At 42.3% G+C, this 15,595-nt stretch overlaps 1 protein-coding gene and 1 pseudogene across 9 annotated transcripts in view; one reads left to right on the plus strand and one right to left on the minus strand.

The window, feature by feature from the left end:
• ST3GAL3 (ST3 beta-galactoside alpha-2,3-sialyltransferase 3) overlaps nucleotides 1-15,595 on the minus strand; it is a 198,327-nt gene that overhangs the window by 132,933 nt on the left and 49,799 nt on the right. The gene's annotated exons all lie outside the window — the stretch shown is intronic.
• LOC112915079 (U4 spliceosomal RNA) lies at nucleotides 4,876-4,991 on the plus strand (annotated as a pseudogene).

The following is a 15,595-nucleotide window of genomic DNA, read 5'->3' on the forward strand; positions in this document are numbered from 1 at the left end:
GAAGCCTGACATGGAACTTGATCCCAGGTCTCCAGGATCACACCCCGGGCTGCAGGCTGCGCTAAACCGCTGCGCCAATAGGGCTGCCCTTTTTTTTTTTTTTTAAAATCTTTTTTTTTTTTATTTATGATAGTCACAGAGAGAGAGAGAGAGAGGCAGAGACACAGGCAGAGGGAGAAGCAGGCTCCATGCACCGGGAGCCCGACGTGGGATTCGATCCCGGGTCTCCAGGATCGCGCCCTGGGCCAAAGGCAGGCGCTAAACCGCTGCGCCACCCAGGGATCCCTTTTTTTTTTTTTTTTAACAAAAGCAAGAAAGAAACCTCAGCAGAGGGCTAAGAAATCAGTGAAGGCAATCATTATTTATTACTTAATTATTATAGCGAAGAGAAAATTAAAAGGACCTAGTTTTAAAAATCCTCTTTTGGCTTCTTTCCTTAGTATTCTGAATCTCTTATATAGCAATTTTTTTAAAGGATTTTATTTATTTATTCATGAAAGACAGAGAGAGAGAGAGAGAGAGAGAGAGGCAGAGACACAGGCAGAGGGAGAAGCAGGCTCCATGCAGAGAGTCTGCCGCGGGACTCCATCCCGGGTCTCCAGGATCAGGCCCTGAGCCGAAGGCGGCGCCAAACCGCTGAGCCACCGGGGCTGCCCCACATACTCTTTACTTAGCACAGTACCTGATGCACAGCAGACATTCAGTAACTATTCTTTTTTTAAAGATTTATTTATTTATTCATTAGAGGCACAGACTGAGACAGAGGCAGAGACACGGGCAGAGGGAGAAGCAGGCTCCATGCAGGGAGCCCGACATGGGACTCCATCCCGGATCCCAGGATCACGACCTGAGCCAAAGGCAGGCGCCAAACCACTGAGCCACCCAGGCGTCCCAGTAACTATTTATTGAATGATAAATTTAAAAAATGAATGAACAAATGATGTGGAATCTGAAAACAGTCAATCTTTAGTAAACAAAAATCCTACCATGTCCTTTTTCACTATAAAAGAGTTGAAACTTACATAGCGTTACTGTAGATTTTTTGAAGTCTGTGTTTTAGAATATCCACAGGATGCTTGATTCCACCTCCCTCAGAGAGAGGAATAACGTATGCCTTCATGCAGGGCTTTCCCTTACTTCATACAGGGCTTTACTATTCTAGTCCTGTCTCTGGCCCCTAAGCTAAAAACTCGTGATCATGGTCAGCAATGCAAAGGTCCTGAATCTGCCAGAGAGGATCTCACTCAGTGGCCCACATACCTGCACTTATAGCAAGGTGCAGTCTTCTGGAAACATTCACTGCAAAACTCTCCACCAGAGACTGGCACAGAAAACAACTCTGATTCTTTTTTTTTTTTTAACAGCTCTGATTCTTATTAAAATATATAATAAGCTATATGGCCCCATTTGCTCAGTGAAACTATAATAAAATATCAAGAGAAAAAACCAAGTTAGAACTGGAATCACCACAGCCTCTAACACTGTTTTATATAATAACAACGATTCAGTGTCATCACATACAGTACATATTAAGATCTAACCAACTGCCCCCCAAATGTCTTTTACGGCCTTTCTCTTCACATGTGGGTTCCAATTAAACTTCACCCATCCCATGTGGCTATTTTGTCTCCTTAACCTCTTAATTTAGGAACAGCCCACTTCCTCTCATTTTTGTTTACTCATGTCACTGACTTTTTTTTTCAGAAGAGTCCAGGTCAATTGGTTTGTAGCATGTCCTACACATTGGATTTGTCCGATTATGTCCTCAATATCAGATTCAGGTTAAATATTTTTGGCACACTCTGTAGATGATGGGGATTTACCTCTGCATCACATTAGAAGGCATATAATGTCAGACTACCATACTGATGATGTTATACTTGATCATCTGATTAAGATCACCTTTTCTCCCTTGTGATTAGTAAGCTAATTATTAAGAAATTAATGAGAATTAATAAGTCAATTTTCTTAGTGTGATAATGGTACTGTGGCTATGTAGGAGAAAATGCTTGAGGTTTTTTTGGAGGGGAGGGTTGGGGCTTTTTTGAGGGGGAGTTGGAGTTTTTTTGAGGGAGGGAGAGGCACAGAGGGAGAAGAAAAGAGAGAATCTCAAGCAGGCTTCACACCCAGCATGCAGCCTGATGCAGGGCTAGATCTCATGATCCTGAGATCATGACCTGAGCCAAAATCAAGAGTGGGATGGGAGGCAGCCGGGTTGGCTCAGTGGTTTAGCGCCCCCTTCAGTCCAGGGCCTGATCCTGGAGACCTGGGATCAAGTCCCATGTTGGGCTCTCTACGTGGAGCCTGCTTCTCCCTCTGCCTGTGTCTCTGCCTCTCTCTGTGTGTGTCTCTCATGAATAAATAAATAAAATCTTAAAAAAAAAAGTATCAAAAACTGCAGCTTACTTTTAAATAAAGGAATACTATGAACAACCCTAGGCCTACAGGTTTGATAACCTAGATGAGATGGATTAATTCCTTGGAGACACAATATGCCAAAACTCACACAAGAAGAAATCAACAATCTGAATAGGCCTGTATCTATCAAAGAAATTGAATCAATAATCAATAGCCTTCTAAAACAGAAGGCACCAAGCCCAGATGGGTTCACTGGTGAATTCTACCAAACATTTAGGTAAGACATTAAACCAATTCGCTATTATATCTTCCAGAAGACTTCTAGAAGCAGAGGGAATGCTTCCTCACTTATTCTAAAAACCTGGCATTATTCTAATACCAAAACAGGACAAAGACATTACAGGAAAAGAAAACTACAGACCGATATCTCTCATGAACATAGATGTAAAAATCCTCAACAACATATCAGAAAATTGAATCCAGCAATGTATTAAAAGAATCATATACCACAACCAAGTGGGATTTATCCCAGATGGAAGGCTGATTTGATATTTGAAAATCAATTAATATAACACATCAATATCAGCAGGCTAATAAAGAAGAAAAAGCACATGATCACATCAACAAATACAGAAAAAGCATTTAACACAATCTAACACCCAGTGATGATAAAAACTCTCAGTAAACTAAGAAAAGAGCAGAACTTTCTCAACTCGATAAAGAATATCTACAAGAAAACTACTAATACTATCACTTAATGGTGAGAAACTAGAAGTTTTCCCACTATGATCAGGAAAGGAACAAGGCAAGAATGTCCCCTCTCACCACTCCTTTTCAACACTGTACTGGAAGTCCAAGCTAACGCAATGAGGGGGAAAAAAGGAAATAAGGTATACTGATAGGGAAGACATAAAACTGTCTTTGTTCACAGATGACATGACTGTCTATGTAAAAAATCTGAAAGAATTGACAAAAAAAAAAAACCTCTTATAACTAATAAGTAATTATAGCAAGGGTGCAAGATACAATGTTAATATATAAACGTCAATCACTCCTATAAACTAGCATTGAATGAATGGAATTTGAAATTTAAGACAATACCATTTACAGTAGTACTCCCCAAAATGAAACACTTAGGTTTAAATCTAACAAAATACAAGATCTATATGAGGAAAAATGTAATTTCAGATGAACGAAATCAAAGCAGAATTAATAAATGGAGAGACATCTCACATTCTACTAGAAGACTAAATATTGCCAAGAGGTTAGTTCTTCCAAACTTGAGCTATAGATTCAAGGCAATCCCAACCAAAATCCCAGCAAGCTATTTTATGAATACTGACAAACTGATTCTAAGGTTTATATGGAGAGGTAAATGACCCAGAACAGGTGACATAACACTGTAGAAGAAGAACAAAGGTGGGAGACTGGCATTACCTAACTTCAACACTTACTATAACACTACAGTAATCAAGACAGTGTATTGGCCAAAGAAGAGACAAACAGATCAATGGAACAGCACAGAGAGTCCAGACACAGACTCACATAGAGTCAACTGATCTTTGACAAAGGAGCAAAAGCAACACAGGGAGCTTTCAACAAGTGGTGTCCTTTCAACAAGTGGTGCTGGAACAATTGGCCATCCACATGAAAAAGAAAGAAAGAAAGAAAAGAAAGAAAGGAAAGGAAAGGAAAGCAAAGGAAAGGAAAGCAAAGGAAAGGAAAGGAAAGGAATCTAGGTAGGGACCTTTCAAAAAACTCAAAATGGATCACAGACCTATTTATAAAACAGAGAACTCTTTAGAAGACAGAGGAGAGGGGATCCCTGGGTGGCGCAGCGGTTTGGCGCCTGCCTTTGGCCCAGGGTGCGATCCTGGAGACCCGGGATCGAATCCCACGTCGGGCTCCCGGTGCATGGAGCCCGCTTCTCCCTCTGCCTGTGTCTCTGCCTCTCTCTCTCTCTCTCTCTCTCTCTGTGACTATCATAAATAAATAAATAAATAAATAAATAAATAAATAAATAAAGAAGACAGAGGAGAAATCTAGATGACCTTGGGTTTGGCGGTAACTTTTTAGATACAACACCAAAAGTGTGATCCAGGAAAGAAAGAACTGTCATATTAGACCTCGTTAAAATGAAAAACTTCTGCTCCATAAAGACAGTGAAGAGACAAGCACAGTTTGGGAGAAAATAATTGTAAAAGGCAAATCTGATAAAGGACAATTATCCAAAATACACAAAGAACTCTTAAAACTCAACAATAAAAACAGACAACCCAATTTAAAAATGGGCTAAAGACCTTAATAGACTCCTCACCAAACAGAATATATGGATGACAAACAAACCTATAAAAAGACATTCCACAGGGCACCTGGCTGGCTCAGTGGGTAGAGCAGGTGACCCTTGATCTCAGGGGTTGTGAGTTCAAGTCCCATGGTGGGTGTGGAACCTAATTAAAATAATAAATAAAGTAAAAACTTCCCCCCAAAATAGATGTTCCATATCATATGCCAACAAGCTTTGCACAGTGACAGTATCATAGCCAATGAGGTTCATCTGAGGTGTGATTATTGGCAATTGAAAATTTTTCCCATATCATATGCCAACAGAGAAATGCAAATCAAAACAATGACATACTACTACACATCTATTAGAATGGCCAAGATCCAGAACACTGACAGCACCAAATACTGACAAGGATGTGGAGCAACAGGATTTTTCATTTATTGTTAGTAGGAATGCAAAGTGGTTCAGCCATTTTAGAAAACAATTTGGCAGTATCTTACAGAACTAAACCTACCCTGCTATACATTCCAACAATCGTATTCTTTAGTATTTATTGTAAGGGACTGAAAATTTACATCCACACACACACAAAAAAAACCTGCATACAGATGTTTATAACAGCTTCATTCACAATTGCCAAAACCTGGAAGCAATTGAGATGTCCTTTAGTAGTTAAATAGATAAGTAAACTGTGGTAGATCCAGAAAATGGAATATTATTAAGTGATAACAAGAAATAAACTATCAAGTCATGAAAAGACATGGAGGAGCCATAAATCCATATTACTGAGTGAAAGAAGCCAATCTGAAAAGGCTGCATACTGTAGGATTCCAACAATATGACATTTCAGGAAAAGGCAAAACTATAGAGACAATAAAAAGATCAGTGTTTACCAGGGGTTGGGAAGAAGGGGAGAGATGAACAAGTGGAGCACAGGGGATTTTTTTAGGGCAGTGAAACTATCCTGTATGACAATATAATAGTGGATACATGTCATTACACATTTATCCAAAGCAACACACAGTGTAACACTAAGAGTAAACCCTACTGTAAACGATGGGCTCTGGGTGATAATGATGTGTCTGTGGTTCATCAACTGCAACAATGGGGATGGTTGGGGGTGTTGATAGTGGTGGAGGCCATATATGTGAGGGGACAGAGGGTTTATGGGAAAAAACTGTACTTCCCCCTCAATTTTGCTATGAACCTAAAACTGCTCTAAAAAATGAAGTCTTAAAAATAAAAACTCTGCAACTTACTTTCAAATAGTACAGAAAAATGTGTCTGTCCATCCGTCTGTCTACAGAGAAAGAACAGATGCGGCAAGACATTAAAATGTTAACTAGAAAATCTAGCTGAAAGGATCCTGATGCTCACTGTACTGCTGTTTCAACATTTCATTGGTTTTTTTTTTTTTTTTTTTTTTTTGGTAATTTTTCCAAAGCAAAAAACTGAGGTGAAACAAACAAAAAGGATTAACAGTGGGTCAGAACTGAAGTCCTGAGACAAGAGCGTGTAGTAATCTCCATCAGCTAACACTAAGATGCCAAAGAAGGTTGAGCTAGAATCTCTCCACTCCTTAGGGAAAAAGAAAAAACAAAAACTCACAGGTTGAATGTCAACCAGAAGCCATAATCACAGCCACCAGAGGTGGGTCAGATGCGAGCCTACGGAGGTAATTGAGAAGTAAGTCACTGCAGTGACAATACTCAAAACCCTTCACTTCTTACTGTCTCACTCCCATGTTCCTACTCATGAGAGCATTCACAACCAAACTAAGAAATTCATTAGGGACGCCTGGGTGGCTCAGTGGTTGAGCATCTGTCTTGGGCTCAGGGCGTGATCCCGGAGTCCTGGGATTGAGCCCCACGTTGGGCCCCCCACAGGGAGCCTTCTTCTCCCTCTGCTTGTGTCTCTGCCTCTGTGTGTCTCTCTCACGAATAAATAAAATCTTTAAAAAAAAAGAAAACTTAAAATTATATCTATACACCAATGTGATTATATACAACAAGGAAAAATGTTTGGGACACAGGAAGCAATTCAAAAAAAAATAGAACAAAAAATTACTTCAGATTGCCTCTGAATGACAGAAGTATATATAGGTGTTCATTCTAAAACGAGCCTTATTTTTTCGTGACTCAAACACACACACACACACACACAATTTTATGAAAAATTCTAATTCCTGAGTTCTGGTCTAATTTTGAGATTTACTGCATCGAAAGTGGTTTCCAAAAAGACCCAGTCTCACTTATTTAAATAAAAATGAGGATTTCCAAGAATCTGTATCACAGTGCATGCAGAAAAGGTCTCTAATTCATGTTTTCCAAACCAGTTTGTTTATGGCAGACACGTTCAAGCACTCATTTTAGATATAAAATGCGTTCAAAATTTTTATGTACATGTAAATAAGCAGGCATGCTGATTGCCCAAAGGGAGGGAGCCAGGGGAAGGTGGGTGCTGGGAACCACAGAGAGAGACGCCAGGGTCGACCCCAGGTGACACGGGAAGAGGGAATCCCACTGGATGTGGCAAAACCGGAATGAAGATCGGATTCTGGCAGATGCAGGGGGGAGGCCCCGGGTCACAGGAGATGCCAGCCAGCCTTGGCCTTCTGGCAGACGAGCTGCGAAGCTGGTGGCCCATCAGGGCATGCAGGGCTCTGTACACCCTGCCGGGGAGTTTTGAACACATCCTGCCCGGGACCAGGGCGCAGTGCTTCCCTCCAGCTCCGAGCCGGGACTTCATTTGATTTAATATCCCAGCCATTTGGCAAAATATCTGGCCTGCAGCAGGAATTCAGCAATATTCGCTGAACTGAATGAGGTCTTCTCCCTTCTGAGCAATGAGAGGTCAGGGGAGCTCTGATCAGAGGCTTTGCTTCTCGCATGGACAGTCGAGAGCGGTCCAACTAATTTTCATCCCTGTCTCGCTTCCAGGACGGCTTGTTGCTTTTCCTCTGATCAAGGTGGTCTTTGGACAAGATGTGCCTTTTTTAAAAAAATATTTTATTTATTTATTCATGAGACACACAGAGAGAGAGAGAGAGAGAGAGAGGTAGAGACACAGGCAGAGGGAGAAGCAGGCTCCATGCAGGGAGCCCGATGTGGGACTCCATCCTGGGGCTCTAGGATCACACCCTGGGCCCAAGGCAGCGCTAAACTGCTGAGTCACCTGGGCTGCCCAAGACATGCCTTTTCATTATGATTTTTGTCACCAGCTCGACAAGATGAGCTTGCACCTCCCTTTTTGCACCAAAAGCTCTAAGTCTGCTCTGTTCCTATTCGTTAATCTATGCATACAGGTGGGGGCCTGAAGGCCAGTCACCGGGGAAGAGGTTCTCTCTCAAAACTTCTTGTATAAAATTGCTCGTAATACACTGTTTTTAAGGTCTTCGGCTTCTCTCGCACAGTCTCTCCTCCATTCCTGGCGTTGCTCATTTGGCCCTGGTGTTCCCACGCTCCCCCCCCCCAACCCATCCATCCTTCTATGCTCAGCCCTACCAGAGGTCTGTCCATTTTATCACTCTTTTGAAAGGACAAACTTTTGTTTTGTTTTGTTTGTTAATTCTCTATATTCTGAGGTGAGTTGTGTTTTTGTTTTTGTTTTTTCTCTTCCAACTCTCTTTATTACTTTGGCTTCCTTCTTTGGGTTTAACTTGCTGTACATTTCCTAACTTCTTGAAACACAGGTTCAGATCTCTGATTTTCAGCCTTTGTTTGTTTTTTCCTAATACACGTACTTAGGTCTGATTTCCCAGGAAGCTTGGTTTTAATAGCATTACATATGTTCTAACGTGTTTTTAGTGTTTTTAGTATCGTTTAGCTCAAAATACTCTCCAGTTTCCGTTATGATTTGTTTTCATTGACATGACAGTTATTTACAAGTTTACTTCTTGACTTCTAAACACGTGATGATTTTCTAGTTATCTTTCTGTTACTATTTCTAGCTTAATTCCACTCTGGCCAGAGAATTTATTCTGTATGCTATCAATCCTGGGAAATTGGTTGAGACCTGCTATGTGGACAGCCTGGGGCCTCCTCTTCATTTACCTGGTAGAGTCTAAATTTTTCAGTGCAACCTGAGTCATGACCCACCCACCTGGTGAGGGACATGTCCCCATTAGAGCCCTGCCGTGCTGGCCATGCTGGCTTCCCCATAGTTGTCCAAAAATGCCAGGCTTTCATATTCTGTCACTTCACCTGTAATCTTCACTTTGCCAGAGATGCCCCAGTGCCACTGTCTGCTCCTCCTTAGGATCCTTCTCTATGCAGCTCGGATCACCCCCCACCCTCCATGCAGCCTTTCCAGTCCCCACCCCATCCCTGAACTCACAGAGGCAGCTGGTACCTACACTTCATCTCCTTTCTCTCGTTACTGCTCTTCCACGCTGCTGCCAGAGTTACCTTTCTAGAGCACAGATCCAACCATTTCTCGCTCTGGCTTACAATCCTCATCAGACCCCTCTACCCAGAGCCTGAAGTCTGTGTTCCACACAGGAGTCTCTCCTGGCCTTTGTCCAGGTCCCCACACCTGTGTTCATGCTATTTCCTACCTAAAATGCACTTCCCGCCTCATTCCTGCAGCTTTCAAGTAAAGGCTCAGGACTTGCTTCCTCCACAAAGTCCTTGCAACACCCCCATCCCCTAACACTGCACTTCCAGGGCAAAGTAATCATTCCCTGTATAACGGTCATCATCAAGGGCAGAGGCGGGAGCAGGGTAATTTTAATTATGCTATTTCTTTTATTTCAGGGAGATTTTGGTACTTTCACAGCAGAGTGTGGGCTTTGCAAAAGGTTGGCCTGCACTGTATACCCAGCCATATCTCCCTCCATCTTAGCACATGTCACACCTAGGGCACTAATTTTTTAAAGTATGTCTTACCTACCAGACTATAATTTCCTTAAAAGTAGGGAATGAAGCTTATTTAATTTTGTTCTTCAGAGACAAGCACAGTAACTAGCTTAATAAGTACAACTAAATGAACTTCACTGAGGGAATTAAAGGAAGACAATTTTAAATTCTAGGTACTCAAATAGAAATTCCAGAAGAAAGCTCTGCGCTCTGTTAATTCCTGAAGTCCAGAGCACCATGTTTCCACCAGGTATTTCCATTCCGGGTAAGAAACTTTAATGGCTCCGCTGCATTAAATCTAAATTTGCAGAGCTGGCACCCAGGCCTCCGTAATGGGACTCTGCCCCCCATTCCAATCTTCTGTCCCACTTCTGCGCCCCACCCCACCCCCTGCCACCATTATTCACAAATGACTCTCAGCAATCACTGTTGCTTCAGAAATATTGCTAATGCTCTACTTAACGGGAGCACTTTCCCCAGGTCCCCTAATGTCTTACCCCACCCATCAGGGTCCCGGCTTCAGAGAACACTTAATCCCACCTGTCTTAGCCTTGGTTCCTTTCTCTGAGCCTCAGCTTTCAGGCTGCAAACTTGTCAGGCCCTGGTGCCTCTCATCCTGTGTGCCCACACAGTGCCTAGAACATGGCTAGAAGAGGCCCAGCTGTCACTTGGCAGTAACACCTGTTGACGACAAAGTCATTGATCTCTCTACCTTGGCTTCCCTCCTGCGATTCAAGGGCTACCTGGGTGGTATCCAGCAAATCCCCAGGAGCTATCAGTGCTATTTGTGTGAATATTTCCTTGTAATTCTATACCTCCCGACTATCTCCTTGGCACCCTGCGGAAGATATTTCTGGATAACAGAGAGAAAAGCCTGTTTCCATAGCCATGGAGTAGAATCAGAGGCTTTTCCATTTTCTTCTGCACCCCTAGAAATATATACACATACACACGTGCACACACAACTGCACTTGTTTTACCTCTTTTTGCCTTTCCAGAGCAAGCAATCCTTAAATTCTCGGCTCTGTGTGACTTTGTTCTATTTCCACCATCTGGTAAAATTTTGCTTTCCTGAACCTTTTAAAAATACCCCCAGGTAAAAATAAAACTGTGATATGATAGTTTGGGAAATTTAAATATGTAGCTCTAAGAAATTAAAAGCACAGTTTTGAAGCATCTTTCATCTACCAATAGTGCTGAAATCCAGCCACAGCAGGGTATGGGCAAAATAATACTGGAGCGATGAGGGTTCCATGTCTGTCCTTTCCCGCCCAGGCACATAACTCCTCTAGGTGCCAGCTTCCCTTAGTCAGTGACCGGGGTCTGGTCAATGGGATGTGGGCTACAGAAGCACGTCACCTCCAGTACTGGCCCACAGAGACCTATAGAATCTCAACGTTCTCACCAGTTTCTCCTCTGTGGACTGGATCAGGACCAGAGGAGGACTCCAAGGCCCCAGGGGCTGGTGGGGTCACTAGATAGGAGGAGACTGTGGCTCTGAGCCAATGAGGTAGAACAGAACTCTTCCCCCCAGCCCTGCACTAGAGTGTGATAAGAAAGAAATAAACCTTCACTGTGTTAAGCCACTGCAATTCAGGGGTGGTTTGTAATAACAGAAAGTCCACCCTAAAATGATATTATCCTGAATTCTTAAAGTTAAAAATTATTATTATCCCTGAGAATTACTTACAAGCAACTCTGTCTAAAGCTCTTTTGTCACTATTCTCCCTGTGACTTAGGCGCAGGGGGGAGTTGTAGCATACCCCTCAGATCCCCCCACCACCCGGCAAGGAGGAAGACTAGTCCCCATCTGCTGGCATCATGGTGAGCAGAAAGACCCCAGATGTCAGGCATCTTCAGGAAATGGTTTAGTTGAAAAGAGCTGCCTGCCCAGGGTCATGCCATTCCTGGATTGGCCTTCCAAAGATTAGTGGCAGTCTATGACCAGTTGAGGAGAAACGATAAAGGCACAGCCCCTTCACCCCAACTCTGAAGGGCTGTCCCTACTTCACAGTCCCCATGGCATCAGCTGAGGCCTTTCCTGGGACTGAAGTACAGCCCAAATTCTCCCTCTGCACAATCCCGCTTCCCTTTCCTCCCTTTCCTTTCTTTGCGTATCAGGGCATTAACCCCAAAACCACTCCCCGGTAAGCTTTCTACACACTAACTCTTCTCTCAGAGTTACTTCCCTGTGATCCCAACCTGAGACAGGCACTGTGTTCTTGATGCAGCGTCACGTTGCCCAAGCCTGCCTCAGCATATGGCACAAATACCATGTTTTTCAATCAAAAATGAAAATACACAAAGTCACAATGGGTCAGAAGCTCCAAAATTGAGACTCTCCAAGATGGGTTAAACAGGTGATGGGGATTAAGGAGTGGATCTTCTGTGATGAGCACCCAGGAAGGTACAGAAGTGTGGAATCTATACTATGCACCTGAAACTAGTATTACACTGCAGGCTAACTTGCTGGAATTTAAGATTTTTTTTTTATTTTTTTTATTTTTTATTTTTTTGCCCAGAGAAAAAGAGTACAAGCAGGGGGAGCAGCAGGCAGAGAGAGAGAGAGGGAGAAGCAGGCTCCTGGAGGAGCAGACAACCTGATGCAGGCAGAACTCGAGCCCAGGACCCTGGGACCATGACCTGAGATGAAGGCAGACACTTAACCAACTGAGCCACCCAAATTCTAAATAAAAACTAAAAGAAAAAAGAAAAAAGAAAAAAAAAACCCTGAGTCTTATAGTATTATACCATTAAAAGATAGACTCTTTGCTAGGAAATGAGAGAAACCATAAACATTTGAGACCCCCGTCGGGAAAAGGGGCTTTGAAATTTCCCAAAGAAAACATCACTACCTGGCTTGTCATCCAATAAAGAAATTATTAAATACATAATAAAGAGCTACATTACAAAAATTATTGAGGATCCATTATCCACCTGTGCAGGTATTTGGTATTATTATTATACTTGCAGCAGTTACTTTTTGAGCTAAGAGCTTTATGGACACTCATTACCTCAATAAATTCTTCATACATTTGGCAGGTGGTAAAACTCAGGTTCACAGTGAGTAAATAAATTACCTAAAGTCAGGGATCCCTGGGTGGCTCAGCAGTTTAGCGCCTGCCTTTGGCACGGGGCGTGGTCCTGGAGTCCTGGAGTCCTGGGATCGAGTCCTGCGTCGGGCTCCCTGCATGTGGCCTGCTCTGCCCTCTGCCTGTGTCTCTGCCTCTCTCTCTCTCTCTCTCTCTGTCTCTCATGAATAAATAAATAAAATCTTTAAAAAAAAATTACCTCAAGTCCCAGAGTTAGGGCTCAAAGTCAGGTTGGGGTTACTCCAAGCCTCAACTCTGTGGTATGTCTTGCATATTCAAGCTACTATAAGGAGTTCAGTAAGTAATTTGCAAGGGGGGAGGGAAAGCAAAAGGCAAGTATATATGATTCCAAGACCTGTTCTCTTCTCTTACCCCGTCTCAACTGACAATAGGCAGTCACTGCCTTTTAGGTACACAGACGCCAGACATGAATTAAAGAATTATTCCACACACAATTTTGCCAAAAGAAGATACCTTCCCCCCCCCAAAAAAAAGAAAGTGGATCCCTGAGTGGCTCAGCGGTTTAGCACCTGCCTTTGGCCCAGGGCGTGATCCTGGAGTCCTGGGATGGAGTCCCACATCGGGCTCTCGGCATGGAGCCTGCTTCTCCCTCTGCCTGTGTCTCTGCCTCTCTCTCTATGTGTATCATAAATAAATAAATCTTTTTAAAATATAAAAAAATAAAAATAAAAAGATACCCAGCACAAAACTGTTCTATGGCGATTCAAAAGGTAATCCTGCCCTCTTGTGGCTCAAGGAGACGACTACATATCAAAGCTCCATTAAAAAGCTAAAATACCATATAAAGGCAACTGGCAGTCACATAAAACAGCAGGAGGCAACTGAGATGGGCTCTAAATGAAGCCGATTCAGTGACTCAAAAATCTGATTTTTTTAAAAAAAATTATTTGTCCATGAGAGACACACACAGAGAGGCAGAGACACAGGCAGAGGGAGAAGCAGGCTCCATGCAGGGAGCCTGACATGGGACTCGATTCCAGGCTGCCTCGGGGTGACTTTATAAGCAGCAATCACTTGCTGTTCCCCCACCCTTAGTTATAAAATCCTCCAGGACTTGGTTCTGGGTCCTCTTTCATCCCATGTCCTTTCCCAGCTATCAGTTTTCTTCCCCGAAGGCATTCAATGTTACTATTTTGGGGGTTTATGCTTCCAAAATAATCTTATGCATATCATGCAAATCTATATGTTATATATATATATATGTATACATATATATATGCCTGTGTGTGTGTACAAATATGAATGTACACGCACAAGACTTTTCCTCTTCCCGTCTATAAAAATGTCAGCATTCATATTCATATGCAAACTGAAGGAGTTCTAAGGGGATATTGCCAAGCAGCAACTTTCATAAGAAATGAAACTGTGACCCCAAACATTTTGCAACCCACAGTTATGTGGCAGACAACTGGAGTGAATCCATAGGGGAAGATCAAATTCAAGTACTGTCTCCCACCCTAGTCTACTGTTTGAAAAGGTTTCACAAAGTAGCCACAAATTAATTCAAGGGAAGGATAGAACACAGATGCTGATAAATCAAAGATCAGAGACTACATACGATCTTTCACATCTATGGTTATTTACCTATGAAAAATATTATATTTTATTTTTTTTTAAGATTTTGTTTATTTATTCATAGAGACACAGAGAGAGAGAGAGAGGCAGAGATACAGGCAGAGGGAGAAGCAGGCTCCATGCAGGGAGCCCGACGGGGGACTTGATCCCAGGTCTCCAGGATCACACCCCAGGCTGCAGGCGGCGCTAAAACTGCTGTGCCACCGGGGCTGCCCCTTTTATTTTATTTTTAATGAAAGTTCTCTAACTACATAAAAGTCAAGAGAAGAGTGAAATGAACCCCATCCTACAGATTAAACAATTAAAACGTTTCACTACTGGTTTTGTGGCTTCATTCCTTTCTTCTGTCTCTCTTCCCTTCCCTCCTGGGCTGGGCCGCTCCTTCTCTCTGTTTTAGCTATATTATTTAAAAATAAGTCCCTGACATCATGCTGTTTCATCCCTAAATGCTTTGTCTGGACATAATTATAAAACACAAAGACATTTCCTTATATGACCACAATATCATTATCGCATCTAACAAAGTCAATAATTTCTTGATATCATCAAATGCTCAGTCCATATTCATACTTCTACAATTATCTCAAGAAAATCTTTCTACAGCTGGCCTCTCAAGTTTCAAAGGAACTGTACAGCCAAAGAAATTCCAAGGCCAGTCTGCAACGGCCCATGACTATTAAATCTTGAATCTCCAGGTTTCCAAACCCCCACCAACAGGAAATGAACTGCTAAAGCTCCCAGGAACGGCATTTCTCCCAGTGCCCATTCTGACGTGGCCTTGGGAACTCTGGGTTAAGGAAGAACCACTCTTTACCCTTTAGCTACCATATTCCCAGACCCCCGGTCCTATACAAAGACTATTTTGTCTCTATAGATTTGTCTAATTTGGACATCTCATACAACATATGGTCCTTTGTTGGGTTCACATGCTTTCAATGTTCATTCATGTTGTAGGATATATCAGTACCTCATTCCTTTCCTAATATTCCATTCTATGGATATACCACATTTCATTTCATTTATCCACCCATCAGTGGATAGACATTTGGGTTGTTCACACTTTTTGGCTGTTATGAATAATACTGCTATGATCATTTGTGTATAAGTTTTAATTTGGACAAATGTTTCCATTTCTCTTGAGACTCTGGGTCAAATGGCAACCCAAATTCTAACTTTAAGGAACTGCCAGACTGTTCTCCAAAGTGGCCACACCATTTTATATTCCTTGCAGCAGTGCATGAAGGCTCTAATTTCTCCATGTCCTCACCAACACATATTGTTATCTATTGTTTTGATTAGAACAACATTAGTAGGTGTTAAGTGGTGTCTCAGTGTGATTCTGATTTGCATTGCCCTGGTCACTAATGATGTTGGACATCTTTTCATGTGCTTATTGACCATGTACA

The sequence above is a fragment of the Vulpes vulpes genome, chromosome 10 (genome assembly GCF_048418805.1).
Source record: "Vulpes vulpes isolate BD-2025 chromosome 10, VulVul3, whole genome shotgun sequence".
NCBI lineage: Eukaryota > Metazoa > Chordata > Mammalia > Carnivora > Canidae > Vulpes > Vulpes vulpes.